Source organism: Cryptotermes secundus, unplaced genomic scaffold, assembly GCF_002891405.2.
Source record: "Cryptotermes secundus unplaced genomic scaffold, Csec_1.0 scaffold1066, whole genome shotgun sequence".
NCBI classification, from domain to species: Eukaryota; Metazoa; Arthropoda; class Insecta; order Blattodea; family Kalotermitidae; genus Cryptotermes; species Cryptotermes secundus.
In genome coordinates this window covers 647,921-672,824 of record NW_019738984.1, presented here as the reverse complement: position 1 = coordinate 672,824, position 24,904 = coordinate 647,921, and the positions used below count along the sequence as shown (strand labels likewise).

At 39.0% G+C, this 24,904-nt stretch overlaps 1 protein-coding gene and 1 long non-coding RNA gene across 2 annotated transcripts in view; one reads left to right on the top strand and one right to left on the bottom strand.

The window, feature by feature from the left end:
- LOC111871543 (acetylcholine receptor subunit beta-like 1) overlaps positions 1-24,904 on the top strand; it is a 160,498-nt gene that overhangs the window by 12,550 nt on the left and 123,044 nt on the right. The gene's annotated exons all lie outside the window — the stretch shown is intronic.
- LOC111871544 overlaps positions 1-24,904 on the bottom strand; it is a 148,414-nt gene that overhangs the window by 4,319 nt on the left and 119,191 nt on the right. The window contains exons 4-6 of the long non-coding RNA XR_004513782.1: positions 18,902-19,048; positions 9,880-10,054; positions 8,034-8,162 (exon numbers count right to left, since the gene is read on the bottom strand). This is a non-coding gene — a long non-coding RNA (uncharacterized LOC111871544). The remainder of the gene's footprint in view (positions 1-8,033; positions 8,163-9,879; positions 10,055-18,901; positions 19,049-24,904) is intronic.

Genomic DNA, 24,904 nt, shown 5'->3' with positions numbered 1-24,904 from the left:
CGTATTGCGGATAGGACAAGGACAAGTGGCTTAATTCATGCCACGAATAGATTTAGCGCAGTATTGGTAGATATAGGACAACCGCCGTTTCAGTCTAGTATAAATCAGATCAATGCTCATGACCTGCCCTATGTTATTTGGGCAACACATACGAGAGGTTAACCAGACGTCCTTCCAGTTGCTGACCATTGTTTGCCAATTGTACCCCAACCATTATCTGTTACTGTATACACTGCTAGTATGCAATGTGCGGTCTCTATGAAACCAGCAGCGTAATTTCATGAAATGAAAGCTACATATATTAATATATACAAAATCTCTAATACTGAAATCTTGTTGACAAAGAGGAGTATAGACAGTGTCACGTAACGTCGAACAAAGCCCCGCATTCCTAGTCAAATCCCGCTCATAACTTGGGGTGGGAGTAGTTTCTTAACACTCGTTCTTCCACTGGCCGCCTGTCACTTCTCACACCCTCCACCCCCTTGTCTGAAATTTTTCTTCTGCGCATTCAAGGTTACTCTTGGCTTTGTTCGAAGTTACGTGACACTTGCTATAGCAATAAGATTTGAATATGCATGAAGATGGTTCATTAATCCAAATATTATTTTCCTGGACATTATCCATTGTCCTGTTTATATCTACAAATACAGTCCTGTTTATTTTTCGAAATAGGACATTTTGGAGACTTAATTCTGTCTCCGTCTTCAGTAAACCCTACTCAGTTAGGCCCAATCAATAGAGCTAGTCCCTGTCTCCAGAGATAGGTACTAGGATTGGACCCAACTGAGTACGTTTTATCTGAAGACGGAGCAGAATCCGGTATCCGAAACGTTGTGTTCTGGAACATGAACAGGACGGTGTCTTTAGATAAAGACAGGAGGAGGGATAATGTCCATAAACACAATATTTGTGACAGGAGTGACAGGATTATCAGTGACGTTCTAACAAACTGAATGTTAACTAGACTGCAAATGCACACTCTAATAAAATAAAAATATATTTGAAATTTATTATCTTCCCCTGCCTTTCCTATTAGGTCATTTGACCTGTTTCCCTTCAGAATTAATATGAAACTATTGATCTTGCCGACGGTTGGGACGAAGCTACCTACACAGGGCAACTGTAACACTGACGAATCGTGTTTATTCACGCCTCTACTCAGGTTCGCGTCCACGATCCCAGTGCTTGAAGGGGGATACTTTTCATGGCTTAAACCGCACGGTCACTGTGATCGGTTTCATTATCTTCCAGTTTTTATTATTCTGTCGACTTGATGCTGCAGATATGCATCAATATATAGAATTCTACAGTATCTTCTGGCATACCAGGCTATGTACTCCTTTGAAAGTCAAATGACTTTTCGGAGGAAACATGGATTGACTTTCAATGGAATACAAAATGTTATGTCCCAGAATATAGAACTTTTCTTCACCACCGTTGTGAGATCACCAAATAGTACACGAATTATCATTTTAACTTTTTTAGCCTTTTTCGGTTTGTGCTCAATTCATGTGGTATAAATGACTGACAAAATATCGCAATGTCGGGAAAAATACTGTTCTTTTGTTAACAGAGCTAATAAATAACTTGTTATTATATTTTATTTCACTGGTACTTCGTTAAAATTTCCTTAAAACAGGACATCAGGAATGGATAATATTTTCGTTACTAGCGAATCTCAAGAAATTCACAAAAAATTATGGCACCTAACGGTTCGTTATTTTGTTCTCGACGCTACATAACACGAGTCGCTGACGTCATTAAATTAACTGCAATTAAATACTACGAGTATATTACTGTGTTTTCTAGAAACTTGTCCTAAGCCAGCTGAATTGAGTCTACTTTCTCGTAACCCGGTAAAACCTACCTATTTATCATACTCATACCTACATATTGGAATTTTTTATGTTTTGCGAATAAATTCATATAACGTTATCTATTATTCTCAAGCATGTTGCATGTCAGATCCGTTTCATCCCCCTTGTATCTATTGTATTTTGGCAGAGAGTAAATGTATGAAACTACTCACTATGTAGTTTTCTCCATTATTTGCTATCTCTTCGTTTCAAAATATTTTCTTCTGCATCCTGTTCCCGACATCTCTGTCTATGTTCTTCTCACACGGTGAGAGTCCAAGCTTCACACCCGTACAGAACACGTGACTTTATATTTGTTGATATTAGTTTCTAGGTTTTCATATTTAAATTTTAATCGCAGATGATGACAAACATTTTAACGGAATAGCAATAAGCATACCCTGCAAGTAACCTGACGTTACCGTTCGTGTGAAAGCAAAATGTATTTGTCTGGTGTTGCTCAAGATATTTAAATTTGCAACACTTCCAATGGATTTAATATCTGCCTTTATAATGGGAATTTTTGTCGAATTCTGGTTGCGAGAAGTGAATGTATGCTTATTAATTCATATGTACGTTTCTAGACCGGCATTCTTTCTAGCGCCTAATAGCATAAGGTATCTGTATTAATCGATATATTATTGAAATGATTCCGAAATGATATGAAAATTATAGTCAAACAGCCTACTCTTTTCCGGACAGCCTTATGTCAATTTGGAAGTTAATCTAAAAATTAGAAATTAAATTTCCTATGTTGTTCCTTGCCGCAGGAAATTTAGTTTCTAATTTTTACATTAACTTCCAAATTTGTGAATATATTTTATGTCATGAAGGTAGCACGAATGGGGGAGAAGAGGAATGCATATAGAATATTATAGGCTGAGGGTGTTTGAGAACGAGGTGTTGAGGAGAATATTTGGACCAAAGAGAGATGAAGTGACGGGGAGTTTGAGAAAACTGCATAATGAGGAGCTTCATAAATTGTACGCTTCTCCAAATACAATTAGAATGAACAAATTATTGCTTATGTTCTTTTTCTGTATTTTTCTTCCCACGTTTCCTCCTATTCATCTTTTATTTTTATTCGTATTTCCCCCTCTCTTTCTTTTTCTCTCTGTCTGCCAGCCATTCCTTCCTTCGGCATTTGTTCTTCGTTTTATTCGTCTCGGAACAGCCTTCTTTACTCTTTATTTTCCCCTCTCTTTTCGCTCTTCTCTTCGGCTTTTTGTTTTATTTATGCATTTCATTTCTTCAGACCATCTTTCTACTTTTTCCTCATATTATGATTCTTTCTTAAATTGACGTATTATCTGATTCCTAACATGAATCTTCTAACAGATAACCTTTTTAGAAATGAACGAAGACACACAAGTTCAGCACACGCAAGTTCACTATATGAATATCGGAAATTACTGAGTAACTTCCACATCTGCAGTCTTTACGCCGCCGAATGCTTGACATGAGAAGGGACTATACTGCCCTGTGACGAAGATGAGGCAGCCTCTGGACATTTGATTTGCAGGGTAGAAATTGCTTCAACCTGAACAAAGCTCCAGTAGTGAGTGCAGGAATCAAAGATCAACATGTCAGAAACACGTAGGCTTTGTGTTCAAAACCTATAAATTGGTTTATACTGATCGGCATTAGCTCGTGTGGAGAGACACACAAGCCTCATAAGGAGATCACGGTGCAGGGAAATTATCTGTGTGTTTCAAATTTGCTGCCTCATGTTAGAAGTCAGATGTAGTCAGTGGAAGAAAGAATGAAGTAAAGGGGAAAGAAAGAAAGATAATGTGAAGGAATGGAACACAGACATAAAGGAATGAAGACATGAGGAAAGATAGAACGAAACTGACAAAGAAAAAAATGTAAAGAAAAAGATGGAAGTAAACATAGAAGAAGAAGAAGAAGATAAATACAGGCCGAAAAAGGAATGGATGGCAGAGCTAATGAAACAAATAAGAGAAAAGAAACAAAGAAATAAAAGGAGGACAAATGAAGTAATAAATATAGATTTATTGAATGAAAGAAGGAAACGCAGTAGTAAAGCGAGAAACAAAGGCAATGAGAAAGAAGTAAAAGAGCAAAAACGAAACAAAAGAAAGAAGGAAATAATGAAGGGTAGACATAAAGTAAGAAGGCCAGAAGGAATTAACAAAGGAAAGAAAAGGAAAGGATATAACAGAAGTAGGAAGAATCAAGAACTGCTGGGTAATTTAGTAGCGTCAGAATGGCAACTGGAATGATGACTGTGAGTCGCCGGCGAATTCGGTGATTCTGTGGTTGTTTCATCTAACAGACCCCGTGACCTGAGTTGGTTACTTTGATGCTCAGAAAAGCAACAACGCAACGAAAACTTTGTTAATGCCACTCTGAGAGCGTAACACTTGACTTTCTGAGAGAAGCCTCAAACCCAGAATGTCGCCAAACTTGAGAGTTAATGTCCTCATTCTCTAAATGTCTAAAGAGAATTTAACGTGCCACAAGGACAGGAGTACTACAAACTCGCTTCTCGGATTGTTTACCCATAATTGTTCTTATTATTCTTCTACTGCGGACTGGGGAAAACGTCCTCCCATTCTCAAGCATGTTTTCTTAAAATAAACTATATTGAAACAATGAAATTGAATATTAATTATATCAGACTTATGAATGTCCCTAGACTGGAGCGACGCAGTACTCAGCTGCACGGTTACCTAGGAATATTGTCTTTACGAATACATATGTATACATGTATATGTAATTCCACATTACGTTCCAGTAAAACACACGAACGAAAACAGAAGGCGAAAGGAGGAAGAAGTTAGGAATAAATCGGAAAGAGAAGCAAAAGAGAAGGAAAGATGAAGGAACAGTAAAGAGAGGGAGAATAAAGGAGGAAAGCGAGTGCATACATGGAGAGCGACAGAAAGAAAGAGAGACGGACAGAAGACAAGAAAAAGGGAAGTAGGGAAAGGGAAAATGGGATACGACTACAACGTATTTTCATGTCAAGTGAGAAGCGTTTCCGCAAATGCATCGAGGAACAAGCAACATGCAAAGTTAGTCTCTTGTGAGGGGCATGGTCTATAAGTGGACATGAATAAAAACGAGTAGGTTGTGTTCCTCCCCAGATTGCAGATTAGATTTGTTAATGTAAAAAGTGTAATAAATTATACAAAAATTTTGGAAGAAAATATGAAAAATAAACAGAGAGTATGAAAGACAGGCAGAGAGACTCGTAGGACTGGAGGAAGAAAGCAAGAAATTAATAAAGTAGGAGTGCCAGTGTATAAAGGAAAAAGGGAAGAAAATGGAGGGAAAGGAGGAATAATACTTGGAAAGTGGGAAAGGAAATAAATAACTCAAGAAAGAAAGAGGAGTAAAATGGGAAATTTTGAATTTGATTATTTAAGATGTGTTCGCGCTACGAAGGAAAATAGAGTGAGAACTATGCATAAACTGTGCGGGGAAATGGATGTGACAAGAAATCTAGAAAACAGAGCTCTGAAACGGTATGGTCATGCTGATGAAATTAAGGAGGAAAGATTTCCGAAAAATATGTTCCACTGGCCACAACAAGAAAGAAGAAAAATGAGACGTGCATATAAATGGAAAACGCATGTAAATTCTGTATCGGTGAGTATAAAAAGTACTATTTTCTTGTATATACCGCCTTGTAGCCCACTGAATCAAGTGATGTTTTGGAGGAACATATCACCTCCATCTTCAGGATTGAGTACACCGAACAATATACCAACATGAAAGCAGGTGGCAAGCCGAGGCAGCTTCCACCTTAACCATCTACTTTCACCCTGGTATATTGTCCTGCTTATTCGACCCTGAAAATGGAGGCTAAATTTTTCTCCGAAACCTCGGTTGACTTTAAACTGACAACACGGCTTTATATCCTACAACATAATAGTCTAAACATATGAACTACGTTGCGGAAGCAGGAGGTCTGGAAGCATGAATTTCTATAGAAACCGAAGACAGTGAAACCACGGAGGGGTAACGAGTAATGAGTCTGTTACTCAAAGATGCTGTCAGTGTAGACACTAAAAAGCGTAGATGTCAGAATGAGTAATGAATGTGGAGCAGTTGGTGGAGTGGGAATTGACAGGGGAAACCGAAGTACTTGGAGAAAACCTGCCACAGCTTCACTTTGTCCACCACAAATCCCGCATGACCTGACGTGGGATAGAACTCAGGGCGTCATGTAGGAGGCTGGTGACTAAATCCTTGTGCTGCACCGTGGCCTGGAGGAACAATGATAAGGAGAAAAAGAAAGAAAGTACGAAGAACGAAAAGGAAAGAAGTAATGTATGATGGGAAATTAGAAAGAAGAAGTAAAGAAATGATAGGAAAACAGTTACTTCAGTTACAGTTGAGTGTATATGCAGCCCAACTTGTTTCTCTGCAGTTTATCTGTATTAGAGCTGCTAGCAAAATCTGACTGGCATAAAGTTTTTCATTCTTTACGCTACGTTCCTCGTTTCGAAGAAATAAAAGAAGCTTATGAGAAAACTTGCTGCTTTTCCTCCTAACATTTCTAGGCAACGGCTCAGTAAAACCGTTCCTGCAGCAATGAATACACACACAACAATATAACAACTGCTGGACGCAATGTGTTCTGTGAGGTCCGTTTGGTATGACATACTCAATATGTAGTGAAAGGGAATTAGGCGGTTAGTTCTTCCCAGAACTTCTTGTCAAAACCGCAGTCTGATGTTTTTTGTAAGCGTAGTGAAATTTGTAGCAGCATCCTGCGATGGACCGGATCGATACGAATGTGACCGTCCCTTTCCCACCCCTGGGGTCGCGTCCTAGCAGCCACAGCCGCAGCAACAAACCTCCGTTCTGCCAGCGTGAGACTACCCGCATCACAGCGGTTCCCACTTTCCCGCTGTCTTCAGATCACTCACGTTCCTATCAAAATCCACCGGATTAATATTCCTAAAATTTTAGTCGTCGTAATACAACATATTATTTTAGAAAACATCGGCTAAAAAGAGACGATATGGAGTAACATACTTTTCTTTTATTTCCTTAGTCCCTTTAGATAATTGGTCGCCGGGATAGCGTAGTCAGTATATCACTGGCTACGGTCTAGATGAATGAGGAATCTGAGTTCGAATTCCGGTAGGCTCCAGAATTTTATCTTCCACAAGTCGTCCAGACCGACTCTGGGGTCCACACAGACTCATATTCAATGCGTACCGGGACTTCTTCCACTGCGGTAAAGCGGCCATGACATGAAGCTGACCACTCACCTCCAGCAAGTGTAGAGTACAGGAATATATGGATCTATCTACTCCTCCATACGCCTTCGTGATGTAGTGCTTAATTAATTAAGCACAGGAACAACTTTATCTTTTTATCCTCTAGATAAATGCGGAGGCAATAAGACTATCTGCTTCTTCTCTCCACGTTCTTTAAGATGAAATACACAATTCATCTCCTTATTGAATGACAAAATACATAGATTTGCAATTTTATTTGCAAATTTATTTGTTAATCTCGGAGATAAACTTAGTGGATGGACTGGCCAATGAACGGAGAAACACAACTTACGTCATTTTATGCACTTCGTGCAAAAACTAGATATAAATCAATAGACGTTGTTACTCTGTTACTTAATTCGATTGAAGAGCAATATCATTAGACGTGGAAAATTCTGTGACTGAAGGAATTTGCATAGTTTCTAATAAATCAGACGTACGAGTAGTATAAACTTGATGGGTGCTAATGTAATCTTACTCGTCCAAAGCTCAACTCATTACCTTGCACACTTCCTAAAAGCGTCGTAAGTGGCAACATTGTGTCGAACTTCTATGCCTCTTGGTTACTTTCAATAAAGGCCGCGCCATAGCTCAAGCGGTTAGTCGCTGGCTTCCCACCGCGATGGCCCAGGTTCGATCCCGGGTCTGGTCAAGTGGGATTTGTAGTGGACAAAGTGGAGCTGGGACCGGTTTTCTACGAGTACTTCGGTTTCCCCTGCCAATCTTCATTCCACCAAATTCTCCATCATCATAATCACCCGGAGCAGGTACAATAGGCCAACCAATGGCCGCCGTGCCGAGTGGACCCAGCTGGACTCCATCCCCCACTAAGCGAAATTAGTTTAATTACTTTCATTGTTCCACTTATCGGATGCAAAGTCTGTTTGGAAATGAAATTGGAAGGGATGCGTACCAAATTAAAATATAAAGAGCACATTATTAGAAATCGACTTTTCCTTCAATACAGTAGAATGCAAGTAGCGCTCATGAACGGTTGAACAAGAGACTGCAGCGCGTCCTCACATTAGGCAACGGCTGAAATCTGAAAAGAATCGAAAGGTTTTCCATTAATTTCCAATGTACCTTTTTGTGATTTTGCATAAATAATTCGCTCTCATGTTTGTCTACAAATACAAATATTTATTTGTATTTGTATTTGTATAGTACGTTATTGAAATCTAATAAAACTACTGGATATTACAAAATATAAGATATATGATATTATAAGCTTTAGCCATTCGTTGAATGAATCTTGTCTCAAAAGTTTTTATCTCTTGTATTTTATTAATTTATATTTATCATTAATTTCAATGTCGTTGATCCATTTCTCAGGAGTTCTTTACAAACTAAGAAATAACGCCATATGTGAGAGTCAAGTCTGTCTGTATGTGACCTAATATTAAGGCCTAAATCGATGACAGAATTTCTCAAAATTCTACATAGAAGACTTTCGCCAGAAAACGTAATTCATATTTTCGTCCCCAATGATACCTAATAAAGTGTGATATTGTAGAAGATCATAAAATGACTTCTCAATGTAGACCCATTCCGTAAACTCTTCCTAAGAATATTTTAAAATTTTTATGAGAGACTTCCACTAATTTGCATTCAATTTTTCAGATTGTAAGTATACTTAATAAACTCCGTTTGAAATCCTTTGAACTACTTTATGGAATAATGCGTTTATAAATTGTTTCTACAATCCGAAATGCTGCTCAATTCAGATTAAGCGTTTAGGCATTTTAAAATATCGTGTTCCCTTGTTAATTCTCTTTATACATATTTACCTTGCCTCTTAAAGTAAATCTTAATGGCTCTGTTTCTGTGTTTGGCATAAATCTTAATGGCTCTGATTCTGTGTATATGTTTGGCATAAATTCTCCATGTTTTGCTGATATAGACGAGAATTGTGGCATTTCCCAGTGTTGTAAACTTTTATCCTTGTGGAAGGTCAAAAATTCTATTAGTTCAGGAGCCCTTCACTTCAAAATATATCTTCAGAAACCTTAACCAAAATATATTTTTCCAAGAATTCCTTCTTATTTATTTATACTGTCACACAACTACGTACTTGTTGTGGACCACCCCCATGTAACCATGTTTTCATACGATGACGAAGCCTTTGGTTCGATTAAATCGAAGAGATCTCGAACAGCTGAGTAAATATCAAATTTCATTAAATATCCTGGAAATCTGTTATGGAGAAGAATTGTAAAGCTGGCTTGAATCAACTTGCGTTTATTTGTACAATTTCATTTCAATTTTAAATGCAAACCAGCTCACTCCATATTAGGTTTAATACTTTCTATAATATCATGTAGAACTTCAGTCAGTGTTCAGAATATCTTGTCCGAATTAATTACGTATCACTACTGGAAATATATGAGATTCTTAACGAAACGAGGTACTTTCCTACTTTCGTCCTTCATAATCTTCAATCTTTCTTTTCTCCCTTTCATTTCTTTATCTTGCCCCACTCCTATTCTCCGTTAAAACAGTAAATTAAGCTATATTTTCCTCCAAATAACTCAATTTATAAAATAGAGCTGCCGCACATGTAAATGAGTGAGAGCTAAGAAGCCACAAGAACGACGTAACATACACACATAGTCCGGTAATACACACACATAGCTATATAGCTATCTCCTATTTAAAATTTAAATTTCGCAATTTTTGTTTAAATATGAAAGTTAATAAGGGCCACTTTCATTGTTTGAGTGGTATTTTACTGATCTACACAGAAGACATACTATACAGACCTTTATGAAAAGAAGAATGCTTGCACAGGACTACAAGCAATTGGCTGTGGGATAGACCACAGCAGACACCGTGCTGTGCACGATTGTTGTCTCTTTGGCGCTTCAGAACTTGGTACAGTGTGACGTAGCGGACCGCAGCTCAAGGACCCACGAACTTTACACTGATGTCCTCGGGCTAAAAGGAGAACCAGAAAGTTCAAGAAGGCTAATAGCAAACCTCACTGCACACCCTACCTTGAGCCATCTCCGTCCAACTCCCATTTCCAAAATGTGTTTTTCAAGACCCGTTTAATTTAGCCCATAATTCTATTCTCGGATTTAGGCGACCATGGTGCGTCGTGGTTGAGTGGCTCTGCTCGGTTCTGCTCCGGAACTACATGGGGCTTTCTCTAATCTCAGTCTCCACAGAAGAATTCTGTGAAAATCCCCTATGATACGGTCACTTTTTACACACGTCTTCCATTTCACCCGTCTTAATATACTTCATTTCTCAACCACAAGAGTACCAGATAACCTTGAGTAAACTGCTGAGTCCTCTGTCATTTTGTATCGTAAATTTTCCATTTAATGAACCGTTCTTTTGCTCTAGTAACTTTCCTCAACCAGAATGAGATATCATGTTTCACAGGCATACAAAACCGAGAAATCATCACGAGAAAAATACTGCAAGCATAAATAATATTTATGAATTTTTATAACGTTCAATCAACTACTAGTAAAATTAAGAAGATTTTAAAATTGTATAAATATGGGCCGGCAATTAATAATCAAGTTCCGCAAAAATGAATTTCCTTTCTAGCATCCTTGCTCTTCCTTTTACTTGGGAAAAAAAACAAACTGTAGCGAAACTGAGAAAGAGGAGTAATATTATATAACTGCTGAGGTGTTCCATTTTAGAAAAATGTACAGTGTAATTCTCGATGAAATCTTCCCTTCTGAAAACATTGTGTTCACATGCAACAACTATTAGTTAATATTAATTCAGACTGATGAGAAATGAAAGCTATGTTCTGAATGAATATTAACAAATATTTCACTCTTATTACACGGACTAAACATTAATTAAATATTTATACTTTGTTTAATATATGCATAAAAATCATATTGTAATAGTGCACTACATAAGAAATAAATAACTCAGATTTCAAGGAAATCTATACTCAATCGAAATTTTGTTTTATTTTTTCTTATTTCGATCTTTCGCTAAAAGAGTTAAAATAGCATGTTGATCTTCATAAATGTTATCCTTATTATGGTTAAACCTTTATCGCAACTGGAATGTGTAGACAAATAGTAACCATTTCATTTATATTGAAACACGATTTACTAATTTGTATAACAAAATAATTCAATTTAAATTATTTTTTGTCAGGTACGGTTCAGAGAGTATTCACTCTCATAAGTTTTATCATATTTGGAGACATAAATGTTAATGTAACCAAAAAAAGAAATAAAAATAATCCCACATTAAATTTTAGGACTATAACTATTACTTAGTCGCTACTGACTATATTTAAGAATTCAAAAGGCAGATATACGTTAAATTGGAATTTAAACTATTTTCGTCCAAAGTTGTATCTCCAACATATCCCTGTAGTCACAAATGTTCAAAATGACCACTACATTGTGGCCAACGGCGTCGAAGAGTACGGCATTGCTGGTGGTGGAGTAGCGACGCAGATAAATTAATTCTCATGTTTCAGGTTCTGCAGTGTTCTTGATTTTGTGACGTGCACCGTGTTCTATAGAGTATTCCACAGGTAAATGTCTGAAGGTGTTAAGTCAGGAGATCGGGGTGGATATTCCACACTTCTTTTTCTTCTGCTTCTTCCGGGGAAATGAACGTCGGGAAATTATCTCACATCGGTGTGGTAGTAAGGTAATGCACCATCATGTAGCCAATACAGGTCCATCAGAAAAGAAAATGTTGATGCTAGGTACGATATTGTCCATAATCACTGTTACTTAGCAATTCCTGTGAGTGTCGTTTCAAGAAGAATCCTGGTATCCCCCCTTATGTACATACATCACCACATTGGTGTACATGGTAATAATTGCTCGTTCTCCCGTTAAAAAAAAAACAAAAGCTGTCCCTGTAACAGGCCATGGTGGTTCATAGCGTTGTGAGACGTCGAGGCTCCCTCAGTTTTTAGACAATCGGCTCACAGATGACGGAGAGGTGGTCAGCCTTACGCTCCGATCGCCCCTTGACCCAGGAAGATCACTAGTACTCATTTCTGATAGAGGCTGAGTCGACCCCAGAATCATAATTTGGCTTGAAGGATTAAGACAATTGAACAAACCAATGACCACATCGGGGAACGAAACCGTGACCATTCGGCTTGTAGCATAATGCCTCATCCAACTACGCTACCGCGTGCGTTCCCTCGAAATGCAGGTGAATCTTCGCTCAACTACACATTATCACCCCAGAAAACCGTACTCTTCACAGTTGCCGCTGTGAGACCGTCAGATCTCGCTGTGATGTCGGTATGTACTGGCTTCAGGCATGAATTATTGTCTGAAATCTTTCTAATTCTCCGGATGTGTCCAACTCGTTATAGTGATTTTATCTTGAATGTACTTTTTTCATGAGGATTTAGGAAATTTTTATGTGGCTCCATTCCTGTCGAGCTCCAAAGATAAAATTCACATTTCGAGAAAGAATCATATATACATCTAAGGACTGGTACTGGCACCTACCTAATTTACTGTTGTGAATTATGTAGGCTAAGCCTATGGCAGAAAGCCACCAAGCGATTGAAAATGTGGGTGTATGCTGAAGTGGGTTTTGTAAGTGGGTGAACCAGTTGGTGGACGAAGGAAAGAAAACTTCAGCAGGTGGATGCCATCTCGTTTTAAATCGAATAATCCATACATTTTAAGGCTTTCATGTCGGTGATTGTTCAGGCCACGGTCTTGTGGGTTATGGTACCTTGCAGTCCTACAATTATATACCATTATTTTGAAGGAACATAATGCCTTAATCTTTAGTTTCGTAACGGGTGCGTTGAGGTATCATGTGGACTGTAGGCCTGTAGGCTAACTGTAAACATGATGCCTTAATCATTAGTTTCGTAACGGGTGCGTTGAGGTATCGTGTGGACTGTAGGCCTGTAGGCTAACTGTAAACACGGCGGTCATGCAGGCACAGAGAAGAAGGATGTAAGATAGAACCCGAACGGGACCAATAGGAGTTTTGAACCCACGTTCTGTTTTCCGGAGCTGTGAGATAAGACGACCTTTTCCAGGACCAACACAGATGGAAAGTGGGAAGTATATTTACAAGGGTTCGGGAGGATGAAGCTGTCCCCATTCTTGGAGAAAATCTTCCGTATTTCCCTTATAGAGCCGATAAGAAGCTTCCACGGCTTGTTCAAGCAGAAGCTGTCCTCCCTGTTCGTGATGTTAGGGTGGAGCTCCGTGTCTACCCCTTCCCTTACTAGCCGCCGGGCACTGCGCCTACGTGTCTTGGCCAGGGTGCAGGTACTGGTGTGCGAGATCCGATGACCCAGGTCATTGCTGTGTCCCGCCACGGCTGACTTCTCTGATTGATGCAATCAGATGTGACAGAGCTCTTCATTAACCCTGGTCTCGTTGCTACGACAGGTTTTTCCAATAAACAGTTCCCCACATTCGCAGGGGATGTTGAATCAGGTGTCTTCCGTCCCAGGTCATTCTCAGTGACTACTTGCCTCATAACACATCAGATTCTCAATCCTACAATCTTTGGATCTGAAGATGGAGACACTGTGATCATTCGAAACCACTATTAAGATTGCAGTTTCACAATCAGGGCGATCACAAACTGAGTAGCTTAGAATATTTTGCCAGTTTATTTTCTGAATTCTGAGACCAGAGAGATACGTTGTTTTCTGTTTTTACACATTAATATGACGTATTCATTTGTCCATTAGTGCAGAACAAAGAAAACTTAAGATGTTGATAGCCTCTCCTTGAAGATATAGGCTATATACGTCTTTCCATAATAAATTTTGAATTAACAGTCTAGTATTCATTATATTAATATGAATGGAAAATCGCTGGTGTTGACCTCAGTTCTGTAAATTTTTAACTTAGCATTACGACGGTCTTACAAACTTCTGAAGTAATTCAAAGCACGGTAGCCAAGTTTTGATAAGTTGTATAACTTTCCACCGAAGAGGTCCATGTTGCAGGGGCCCGTTATATTCACGTGGAGACCAAGCGAAATATTGCGGAGAATTTAGAGGCCAGACAGTCTCACGAAGAAAAAAAAATGTTTACTTGGAAATGTCTAGTAACTATAAATATTGTAGGACTACATCGAGAGACCAAATGTTATAAACATGCCAAGAGACGTAAACATCGTGTTATTAAAACATACTTCGGACGCTATAACTTCAAGGAGTTAAGATAGTCATTAAACCGAACCTGGAAAGTCGTTTGACTTTCTCCTATACAAATTTAAATATTATTCTATTTACACCTAGGCTTCAAGTTTTCTTTTTTCGTTAATGTTTCCTTGGTAAAATCTGTTTTGCATCTTTCATCCATCACGTCCCGTCAGTTTCAAGTCCTTTGATTTTGTCGTCTTAGAGACAAAAAAAAAAAAATTCTAAATACGTTAATTAGGGAAGTTCTCAACTTCCATTTTCTACTAGATCATATTTACATATTAATTTATTTATTCATTCACTTATTTAATTATTATAAATACAATATTTTCTATACGTTATGAATAATAAAGTAGAATTTGATAAAGTGTTTGGCTACTGATAATATCCTAACATCGTAGAGGGGTTAATTTTTATCTGTGGCCATATTTCCCCCACCTCTCCCCTGGTCCGTGATTCAGGCCTGTAATTTGGATAGTAAAAGTTGTCTATGTGCTTAACTAATTAAGCACTATGCCATGAAGATGTATGGAGAAGTGGATGCATAGATCCACATTTTCTTGACCTCGGCACTAGTTGGAGGTGAGTGGTCAGCTCTGCCCCCGGGAAAGAATCCAAGTACCCATTGGATAGGAATTTTGGTGAATCCCAGAGTCGGTCGGAACAGCATGGAGAAATGATAATTGTTGTTTCTACCGGGACTCGAACATCGACCTCTCGGTCGTCCAGCTCGTAACCAGTCATTATACCGACTACACTATCCCTGCTCCCAAAATATAGTATTTCAATCAAATCTCGTTTGCCTTACCGGAATTCTACATTTTTATTCACTTGACTCTCAAGTGAATACCTTGATATTGCTTTCAAATAAGCAGCCACAACCTCCTTCCAAATCTTACCTGTTCACAGTTAATATTTTTATGATTTTCTGTGAAAAAAGTAGGTTCTTAGGAGTTTGAAGACTGTGAAAAATAGGAGTTTTCACATGGGCGGACTGAAATTGATTTTGTGGGTCAGCTCTTAACAGGTACCTCCGCTGTTAAATTTAATCAGAATCTTTTACATTGTGCGAGAAATGGATCATTTGGCCGCTCTGACTGACGTCATCTCTCTCATTTGTTTCAGAGAGTTCGTACAAAGAATCCGTATGTGTGTGTGTATATATATATATATGTGTGTGTGTGTGTATGTGTTTGTGTGTGTGTATACAAGAATTTATATTTATTGGCATTCAGAATAGCCATAAGACGACAAAGGCCTTGCTATTCTGTCGTTATGCATATTAGTTGTGTTCTGGTGGCAGAAGATAGTAGAGTCGCCAGTTGTTATGGATAAAACCAGATGATGGTAATATACGATTAGTGTTCTGTCGTTGTGTTATGTGTTGGTAGCAATAGATGGCTAAGTTGATTGTAAATATGGATAGCACTAACCTCTCAACAAACGTTTCATGTCCTGCCGTTATGTACAAACAAACAAACAAACTCCGTGGTTTTAGTCTACAAGCGAACTATACCGACCGAGCGACCGCCGCGTGTCCGCGAAGTTAATGCCAACTTTAGGGGATAGAGGGTGTCACATGGTCAGCGCAACGAATGCCCACGGCCGTTAATTTCGGTTTTCTAGACCGGCCGTTATGTACACGAACATTAATTGTAAGTTGGTAGCAGAAAATTGTAGAATTAACAATAGTTACGAATTGGAATATGGGGCACGCGATAGCGTACTTGATTGAGGCACTGTGCTACAAGACGGAAGTTTGCTGTTTCGATTCCCTATGAGGTCATTGTATTTTTAAATGGTCCCAGTCCTACCAGCCACATTATGACCTTAGGGTTGACTCAGCCTCTAACAGAAATGAGTACCAGGACTCTTCATGGGATTAATGGACGGCCGGCGCGTAGGGCTGACAACCTCACCGCCTTCTGTGAGCAGATTGTCTAGAGAATGAGGGATATTCGACGTTTCGGAAACCTATGGGCCTCCACGGCCTGTTACAAGGATAGCTTTAAGAATAGGAACAGAAGGTTGGTGCGATAGACAGAGCTCGAACGTACTTCATAGCGTTCAGTGTCTTAGCATGTTGTACTCCACAGACTTTGTACGCTTGGTTTTAAAGTGAATTACAATTTGCTTCATTGAAATTAGTTTTTAGAAGAAGAATGTGTATGGGAAAACATATTTTACTTGCACAGATATTGTTTACTGAGTGGATTTTACGTTAAAAATTTTCTGTTGAAATTATAGCTTGATTTATAGGTGTGCAATACATAATTCGAACAATTGTCTCTGTATAGCTTATTGATCTTGGAAGCGGTTTATTTTTAAATGTAGGCCAGTAATTACTTAATGTCAATAAAAGCTCATATGTCATTGAAACGTTTATTCCTGTTAATCAATTTTCATGAGATTAAATATTTAATTCGGTTTGAATGTATTAAATGTCACTAAATGAAACTTTCAATTGTGGATAAAACTGAAGCTATGCATATTTTGACACAAATGTAATAAAATATCAATAAAAATTTTACAAGTTAACTCAGTAAGTTCATGAATTATAAAATCATTTTCATGAGATCTGAGTTTCTCGCGGAAATGTCTATGAAGAGTGTTGTAATTTGGAAAGTCACACTGTGTGTGTCTGAATGTACTTAGAGGTACATCAGGCTCGATAACTATATGCGCCTGGATCACAGTCAGAGCGGACCAATCCGTATAAATCCAGTATAAAATTGCTAATAAAACAGACCCGTGTCAGATTGTAACAGAAATAAATGTTCCATTAACAAATCTCACTAAATCCGTTTGTATATGGGCCAGTAAATATCACGAGACAACAGCAAACAAATAAAATATCAACGTAAAGCTGAAATAAAAAGCCATTAATCGACGTTTCAGAAGAGACAAAATCTCCGTCTTCTGGGTCGAGTATCAGGAAGGAGAGTCTTTACTCTAAAGAGTTATATCTTATAGGATATAACGTCATATATTCCCCTGAAAGTCAGCCGACGTTTCGGAGGAATATGTCACCTCTATCTCCAGAGTCGAAAAATAATTCAAGCTACTTGCTATATGCTTCATACTGGTTTCTTGCTTCTATTACTCTTCGACCCTGATGATGGAGACAATGCTTTCCTGTGAAAAGCCGAATCATTTTCAACATAATACATGGCTTTATATCGCGAGAAAAAAGATAAATTTTCATGACCCCCACTGTGAATACCTCAAATTCTACAAAATCGTTACTCTGCTTGATTTGCGAAGTTTACTCTTCGACTCTGAAGAAGGAAGCAGTAAGTTTCTTTGAAACGTCGGTAAACTTCTGCCAGATTGCAAGATGTCGCATCTCATTAAATAGTAGTTCTGTAATAGTACCGTAACGAAAACGCTTTCTTAAATGGAAAGAAATGACAGAATTTGAGGTTCTTACAACGGTGATTATGAAGAGGTTTGTCTCCGGGGTTACAACGCGTATGGTCAGCTGAAAGTGAATCGGAGTTCCACAGAAATATGTCTTCCTATCTTGGGGACTGAATAAACCAAGCAAGAAACCAGCTTGAAACAGGTAGCAAGTCCATTACATCTACGAGTCTTCAAAAAGAAAATTCTGTGATCTCAGTCAGAAACAGTAACATTGTAAAATAAATGGAATTTCCCATTTTGTTATTTCGTATAACTTCTTGGAATTGCTGCATTTTCTCTGAAACGGTATTCTTCCAACTTCTCTTAAAGAGAATCTACAGTAGAACAAAAGACGTATAAATGGTAAGACTACTCCAATATAGAGCACATAAATTTACCAGTTGGCCTTTCTCTAATTTCCACATGGCATTGGCCTTGGTATTCACTTGTATTGGAGATATCTCGTCGAAAAATATGTCTCTGTACAGTAACAGGAGCCGGGATAGCGTAGCCGGTATGGCTACCCACCTGGACGACCGAGGGATCGGGTTTAGAGTCCTGTATAATCAAGAATTTTCTTTTCTCCACGTCGTCCAGACTGGCTCTGGGATTCGCCCAACCTCCTATCGAGTGGGTAATGGGGGCTCTTTCCCTGGGGGTAAAGCTGCCGAGGCATGAAACTCACCACTCGCCTCCAGCTAGTTCCGACATCAAGAAAATGTGGATGTATATATCCACTCCCCCATACGCCTTCATGGTGTAGTGCTAAATTTGTTAAGCATAGGGACAACTTTTTTCTTTACCTGTACGAATAACATTGTGTAATTATGTTCCTTGTAGTTCATTTATTACATATGTTGTCAAAGAATGCTTCAAATAACAGTGTATTGTCTTTCAGCAGTTACTGTACGAGGAAAAGCTTTGGGAAAGCTGTGAATATGCATCCCAGATGCAATTTATTTTACAACTTTTCTGTGGACCTCAAATAGTAAATTTTATCAAATTCCGCCTAGTAGTATCTGAAATTAAACGTAGGAACTAGTCCAGAAGGATAGGCTGAGAGGCAAAATTGTTATATTATGCTTCCGTATTATTACCTTTGTACGTACAGAAACAAAACGTCTCAAAATTGTCAACTGTGGGCTCAAATAATGGCCGCTGTACTTTTCTGGAGTAGGCCTTCTACAAGAATTGAAATCGTAGTCTTCTGTGTTATAACACAGTCTAATCTATTGGATACCAACGTTTTGGGGGGATATTCTGGCACTGCAGTCAGGGTCAGCACTGAAGACTGAGGCAGCAAGTTGCGCCTAGATGGTGGCATCCAACTCCAAGACTCCACGGAGTCCCAATCCAGAAAACACAATCAGAACACTAACCGCCATGAGGACCTGAAATAATACAGTAGTGTTTTAGTCTACAAAGCAGTCTAATATTAAAATATTGTGTACTTGAAAATAAAATATACCCTGCTATATTTTAGAGCATATATCATCATCATCATCATCATCATCATCATCAGTAATCTGTCAGACGACACGTCCAGAGTCTCTTCCAAAACAATTCCTCCACTTAATGCGATCTAGGGCTTTCTCCTTCAAATGACAGTATCCTCTTCTGTCCCCAAGGTCATCCAGCATCTTCTTACGTCTTCTTCCTCGTCTTCTTATCACTTCTATCCGCCCCTCTATCTTTCCTTCAATAACTTCTTTTAGAAGGCAGTTTCTGCGTAAAACATGACCAATCCAATTAGCCTTCCGTTTTCTTATTTCGTGTAGGATATTCCTCTGCTCACTGACTCTAATTAACACTTCTTCATTTCTCACATAATCGAAAGTATATATATATAAGGTATCCGCACCAAATTAAAGGAAGTGGATTAGGAAAAGTGCTGTCTTCTGGGATGTGACGCAGTATTGCCTAGTGGAAGAAAGCAGTTTGTTTCTTGCCCGTTGCTTCCTTAGCATAACTTAGACCCTGAAGATGGAGACAATATGTTCCCCCGAACATGGGTGAAATTCTACCGGACTACAGGCCGCCATGTCACGGAATGTATCAGTCTCTTTTGCTGTGAGAACCTCAAATCCAGCCAATCACATTTTTATAAGAAGAACCGATTTTACGGCTCGCCAGAAGCAAAAGCTGTACTCCTGGTACTAATCGGACAGGAGGCTGTGTAGGTTGTATAGCCTGTCTGAAGACGACCCTGCAGGGTATCGAACATCTGCTGTCCAGCCCGTAATCTGTTATAAATTTAGATTCCCCTTCTCCACTGTAACATATCCCCATTATACGGAATGGAAGTATCACATCATACAACGTCGTTAAAATACAAATTTTCGTAGGATAGAGGAATTATGTTATTATATGAAGTCGCTTCGTGAAGAAGACCGCTATCCGAGTTCAAAGTATAGGATTTTCCTTGTGTAATTAGAGTTAGGCGTATTGAGCCACTGAAGAATTTCAGAGAATCATAATGTTCACTAATGTGTTCACAAAATTCTACCACTGTACCAATTCAATCGAATCCGGAACTTCACACTCTATTCCGTAATTCCACTTCACTATTCTGTTGTAACCTTCTCCCAAGTCTTCAGTCTGGATTCTCCCCTTGAGGCTCTCCCACAAATATGTTTAGCTCGTTTCTCATTTACCTACAATGCGATGTATGCTCCGTCAGTTTTGTGCTCTTTATCATCCCAGTATAGACGCAGTTCTCTTGTTTTAGAAGTCTGTTTTAATTGCAATATTCCGTACATATGTTTATCTTCTTAGCGTTTGTCGATAACTCCCTTGGGGCAATATGGAATATAATCAGAATTTCCAATTAACAGCCTTATAGCCTGAAGACAGATGTTATTTCCTGCTCCAGTTGAAGGGAGTTAATAGACATGCGTCACGTGCAGTAATGTCTTTGTGTTGGTCTTGATTTGATGATATTCTGTTCTGAAATTGAATGAGGAACCTCAGTAAGGATCTCTTCACGAACTAAACATTAACCGCTAACCGCATTTTGTTATTAAATTTCTGTAGGAGACGTGCCTTTTTGGAAAACCTTGGTATTCTACTTCGTCCCTGAATTCGGGTTCGAACCTTGGAACACCTTTAATCGTATAAATTCCAGGTTACTCTTGAGGCATGCAGCGCGGATCCTCAGATATATGATCAAGCCTCTTCCTTGACAGCATAATAAAAGAAAACTAGTTAAAACATTCTTCTTTTCATGGGTTTTGACAAAGTGTTTACGAGACCAAACACAATGAGAACTTACTCTGGTGGAATAAATCGTTATTTGCGTAAAGAAGCGATATTTTAAACGTTTTTTAAAGGTAAATTTTTTCCTGTAATTAATTAGTTATGCACTACACCATAAAGGCGTATGGGAAGTGGATGTACAGATCAATATTTTCTTGACCTCGACACAGGCTAGAGGTGAATGGTCAGTTTCACGCTTCGGCCACTTTACCCCCGGAGAAAGAGCCCACGGTACCCATTGGATAGGAGGCTGGGTGGACCCCAGAGCCGATCTGAACGACGTGGAGAAAAGAAAATTCTTAACCCTGCCGGGACTCGAACTCCGGCCCCTCGATGTTAAACGTTCTTATTGTTTTAAATCCCTTTGTATGACATGCATAATAACTATTTCTTTTACACTGATCTCTCCTAGGCCTATTTATAATAGTATGATAATCGGAGCGTAAGGCTGACAACCTTACCGCCATCTATGAGCCGATTGTCTAGAAAATGTGGGAACCTCAACATCTCACATCCCTATGGGCCTCCACGGCCCGTTACGGGGATGCCTTTACTTCTACTTTCTTACTTTATGAGAAGATTATAAATTAACATTTATTTATATTTATTTCCTTATTTATTCAAATCTTAATTTCAACATTTATGTTTTATCAAGACGATGATGTGAATAGAAAGTGCTGATCTGCTTAGTTTCCCACGGATATTACGGAGTTTCAGTTGAAATTAATTTGAAATTTGCTTATGTTGATTTATTTAGGCTTTTGACAATTTAAACAGTAAATGAATTCCGGCTTGAAGCAGAGACGCAGTGTTATCCCAGAGCCAATGTTACAGAAACTGCAGTTACATTAAAACAACCAACAAGATTCGTGGACAGTACCACAATTTCAGTTCCACCAACAGCAATACCATATGTTAGCACACAAATTCCTTCACATCACAGATTTAAATATTTATACAAATAGCATCGTAGCGGATGTTTCAACACAGGCTTGGACTGGTTCTTGGCGAGACCATCTCCTCGTCACTCGCGATAGTAAAGACACGCGCTAAACACGCTCATGACTTGAGTCCATTTATAAAGCTGCTTAAAGAGTTAACAAACCTGTTCTGTGAAACGGGACCAATAATTTGATGTAAGTGGAACCCAAACTAAACATGAATTCATTATTAAATTTTACCAGCGTCCACAAGACCGACATAATCACACTGTTTGTTACTGATGCTAAGGGTATTCTGTATGAATCTTCACAATAAAGCAGTTATTACATCATTGTGGTAACCGTGACAACGGATCATTATTCAGTGAAACTTGTGGCCATTCAGCACTCCTGAATGTGCTTTTGTGTTATGGTTAAATGGTGAATATTTTAATGATTGGATGGACTTGATACAGAGACGTTCGTTTTTATTATTATCCCACCATGGGCGGGGCTGAGATGGTGGAAGTGGAAATCTATTGTATTCCTGTGTTGCTCACATAATAAAACTTACCGATTCATATGTTAATCTATAGTTGGCAATGGCCTGATATTCAGTGGCCATTTTGAAGATAAGCCGTAATTTTAACTTCATAAAATAGGCCTACATAGTATAGTCTAAGATTTACAGTTACATTCAGTTTTAAATTAACAGAAATGTAAGAATATTTACTAGCCATGTTATAACACAATATTTTATAGTGTAATTAAATTCGATGTAATAATATAAAATCTTTGAGAAGTTCTGAACAAAACTTACGAGGCCAAATTTTCTGCAGGTGATTGTTGAGACATGGTCGTTAAATACTTGCAAATCAGTCAGTACATATTTTTATCTCATGAGTGGTATATCTCCTTTAAGTCCCCCTCCAAAATTTTGCGTTTTCTTCTATTTTCTCCACATTTCCCCGATGATATGAGTTAACAATGAATCATTTAATCTTAGTCGTGTTAGGACATTGCAGGAAGCAGCGGGAGAAGCCGGACCTACTGGTCGATACTGCCACGCCCATCCCTCTCTCTCTCTCTCTTACCCGAAATATATTTATCTCTTCCGAAAAAGCATCGCGGCAATGCGGCGGACCTTCCCGTCACCCGAAAGCATATACATTTTTCACTTCAATTTTCTGCAAGCAAATAAAATTTATGTATTTGGAACGCGATCCTCAAGTTGCGACACAGTGTAACCTGGTACGAAACTATTCGCGGTAACAGCGCAGAAAGTAGCAATCTAAGTGTTCATCAGCCCTAAGGGCTTTATTCTGACGATAGTATATTGACATATGGGCCGTTTCTACGCAACGGATTATTAAAATATTCTGGCGGCAACGAATACACGGATAAAAATAGAATAATTGGCGTTTATATGCAACGGCAAAGTCAACACATCTCTATAAGAATACAGGGATTGCTGGGATACGATGTTCTGAATGTGTTTTCTATGTAGCCTGGGCCAAGCAACAATAGGAGCTGGGTTCCATGTGAATAGTTGCTAGGTTACGCAACGACTATTACAATGGAGGAATTATTTTCTGTATTGTCCGTGATACGGCTATATAATGAATTTCCAAAATATCCCGTGTGGAGGCGGAATCGGAAACCTCCACCATGACCTTGCGAGTCGTAGAAGGCAATGAAAAGGGAAGTTTCGCATCTGAGATAGTAAAATATGGTTGGGAGCCCCACGGGACTCGGACCCGAGCATGACTCCGCTGGCGAGGGCCAGCAGCAATTGTAAACGACAGATCCGTCCTCTCGACAAAGAGAGCGCCCCACATCAAGAAACCCACAGTTGACTAACAGTAATAAAAATCTGGCCGTAAGCTCCAGATGGGTGCTTTATTCCCAGACACACTGGCCGACTGACCGTCGGTCGCAACATAAGGCCGACGATAGAGTTGGCTGTGAGATATAGCCAAGGGAAGTTAGTCGCTGTAGAAGAATTGGAAGTCAGCCTGAGAAGACATATAGTGTGTCTTTACATGCGTTATAATTACAGTAATCTTGAGAGTGTTACAATTATGTGTAGTCATGACCAGATTATGTCCATTAAATCGACTCACCAATGCAAACCCCGTCTAGAGATCACTAAAAAAACGTGACAGTATATTAAAATAAGCGTCAGCTGAATTCCTGAACTTCGTTATCTTAGTATAACGAACCTAACGAGATGTTTTGGAAACTCGATCTGTCTGCGGCCTGAGGTTAAAAGATAAACACTTGGTTCGATCCCATTGGCCGAGATAATCTCGATCACTCAACAAGTGACTGAGATAACTTCGATCTCTCGGACCCAACTAAGCAGCGAGTCTTAGGCGGCTCATAGACGTACGAGTCTGGCTCGCGAGTCCGACTCGCTTCGGGTTCCAATGAGCCAAACTCGTCCGTGTGTGGTGAAATTAATCCGAGCCCGGCTCCTCGCCGAACCGGACTTGCAAGTCAGACTCGTATGTGTATGGGCCACCTTAACCACAGTGTGTCACAGTAAGCGAATTTACTAGGGGAACATGCATAATAAGAGTAATTACTATAGCGCGGTGGAATTCGGCAATTTCTGAGCCATAAATATTAGAGGGCCCCCCATCTGCCTTCAATCTGTCCAGATTTAACTGTGCGTTTTCTCAACATACGTCTTAATCCCAATCATAGAGACACATTCTAAAAATGGAAAAAGAACAAAAAAACTAACATATTGGTCTGAAGGTGCGGGAGGTTCTCGTTTCGAATGTCGACTGGGACGTCGATTATCCTGAGTGAATGTTGCGGCTGTGCCCTTTCGCTCAATAACTATCATGTTTTGTTGCGGCTTGGGAGTTTAGCTCAATAACTATCATGTTTCGTTGCGGCTGTAGAGTTTAGAACAGTAACTATCATGTTTTATTGCGGTTGTGAAATTTAGCTCAGTGGCTATCATGTTTTGTTGCGCCTTGGGAGTTTAGCTCAACTACTATTATGTTCTGTTGCGGCTGTGGAGTTTAGAACAGTAACTATCATGTTTTATTGTGGCTGTGA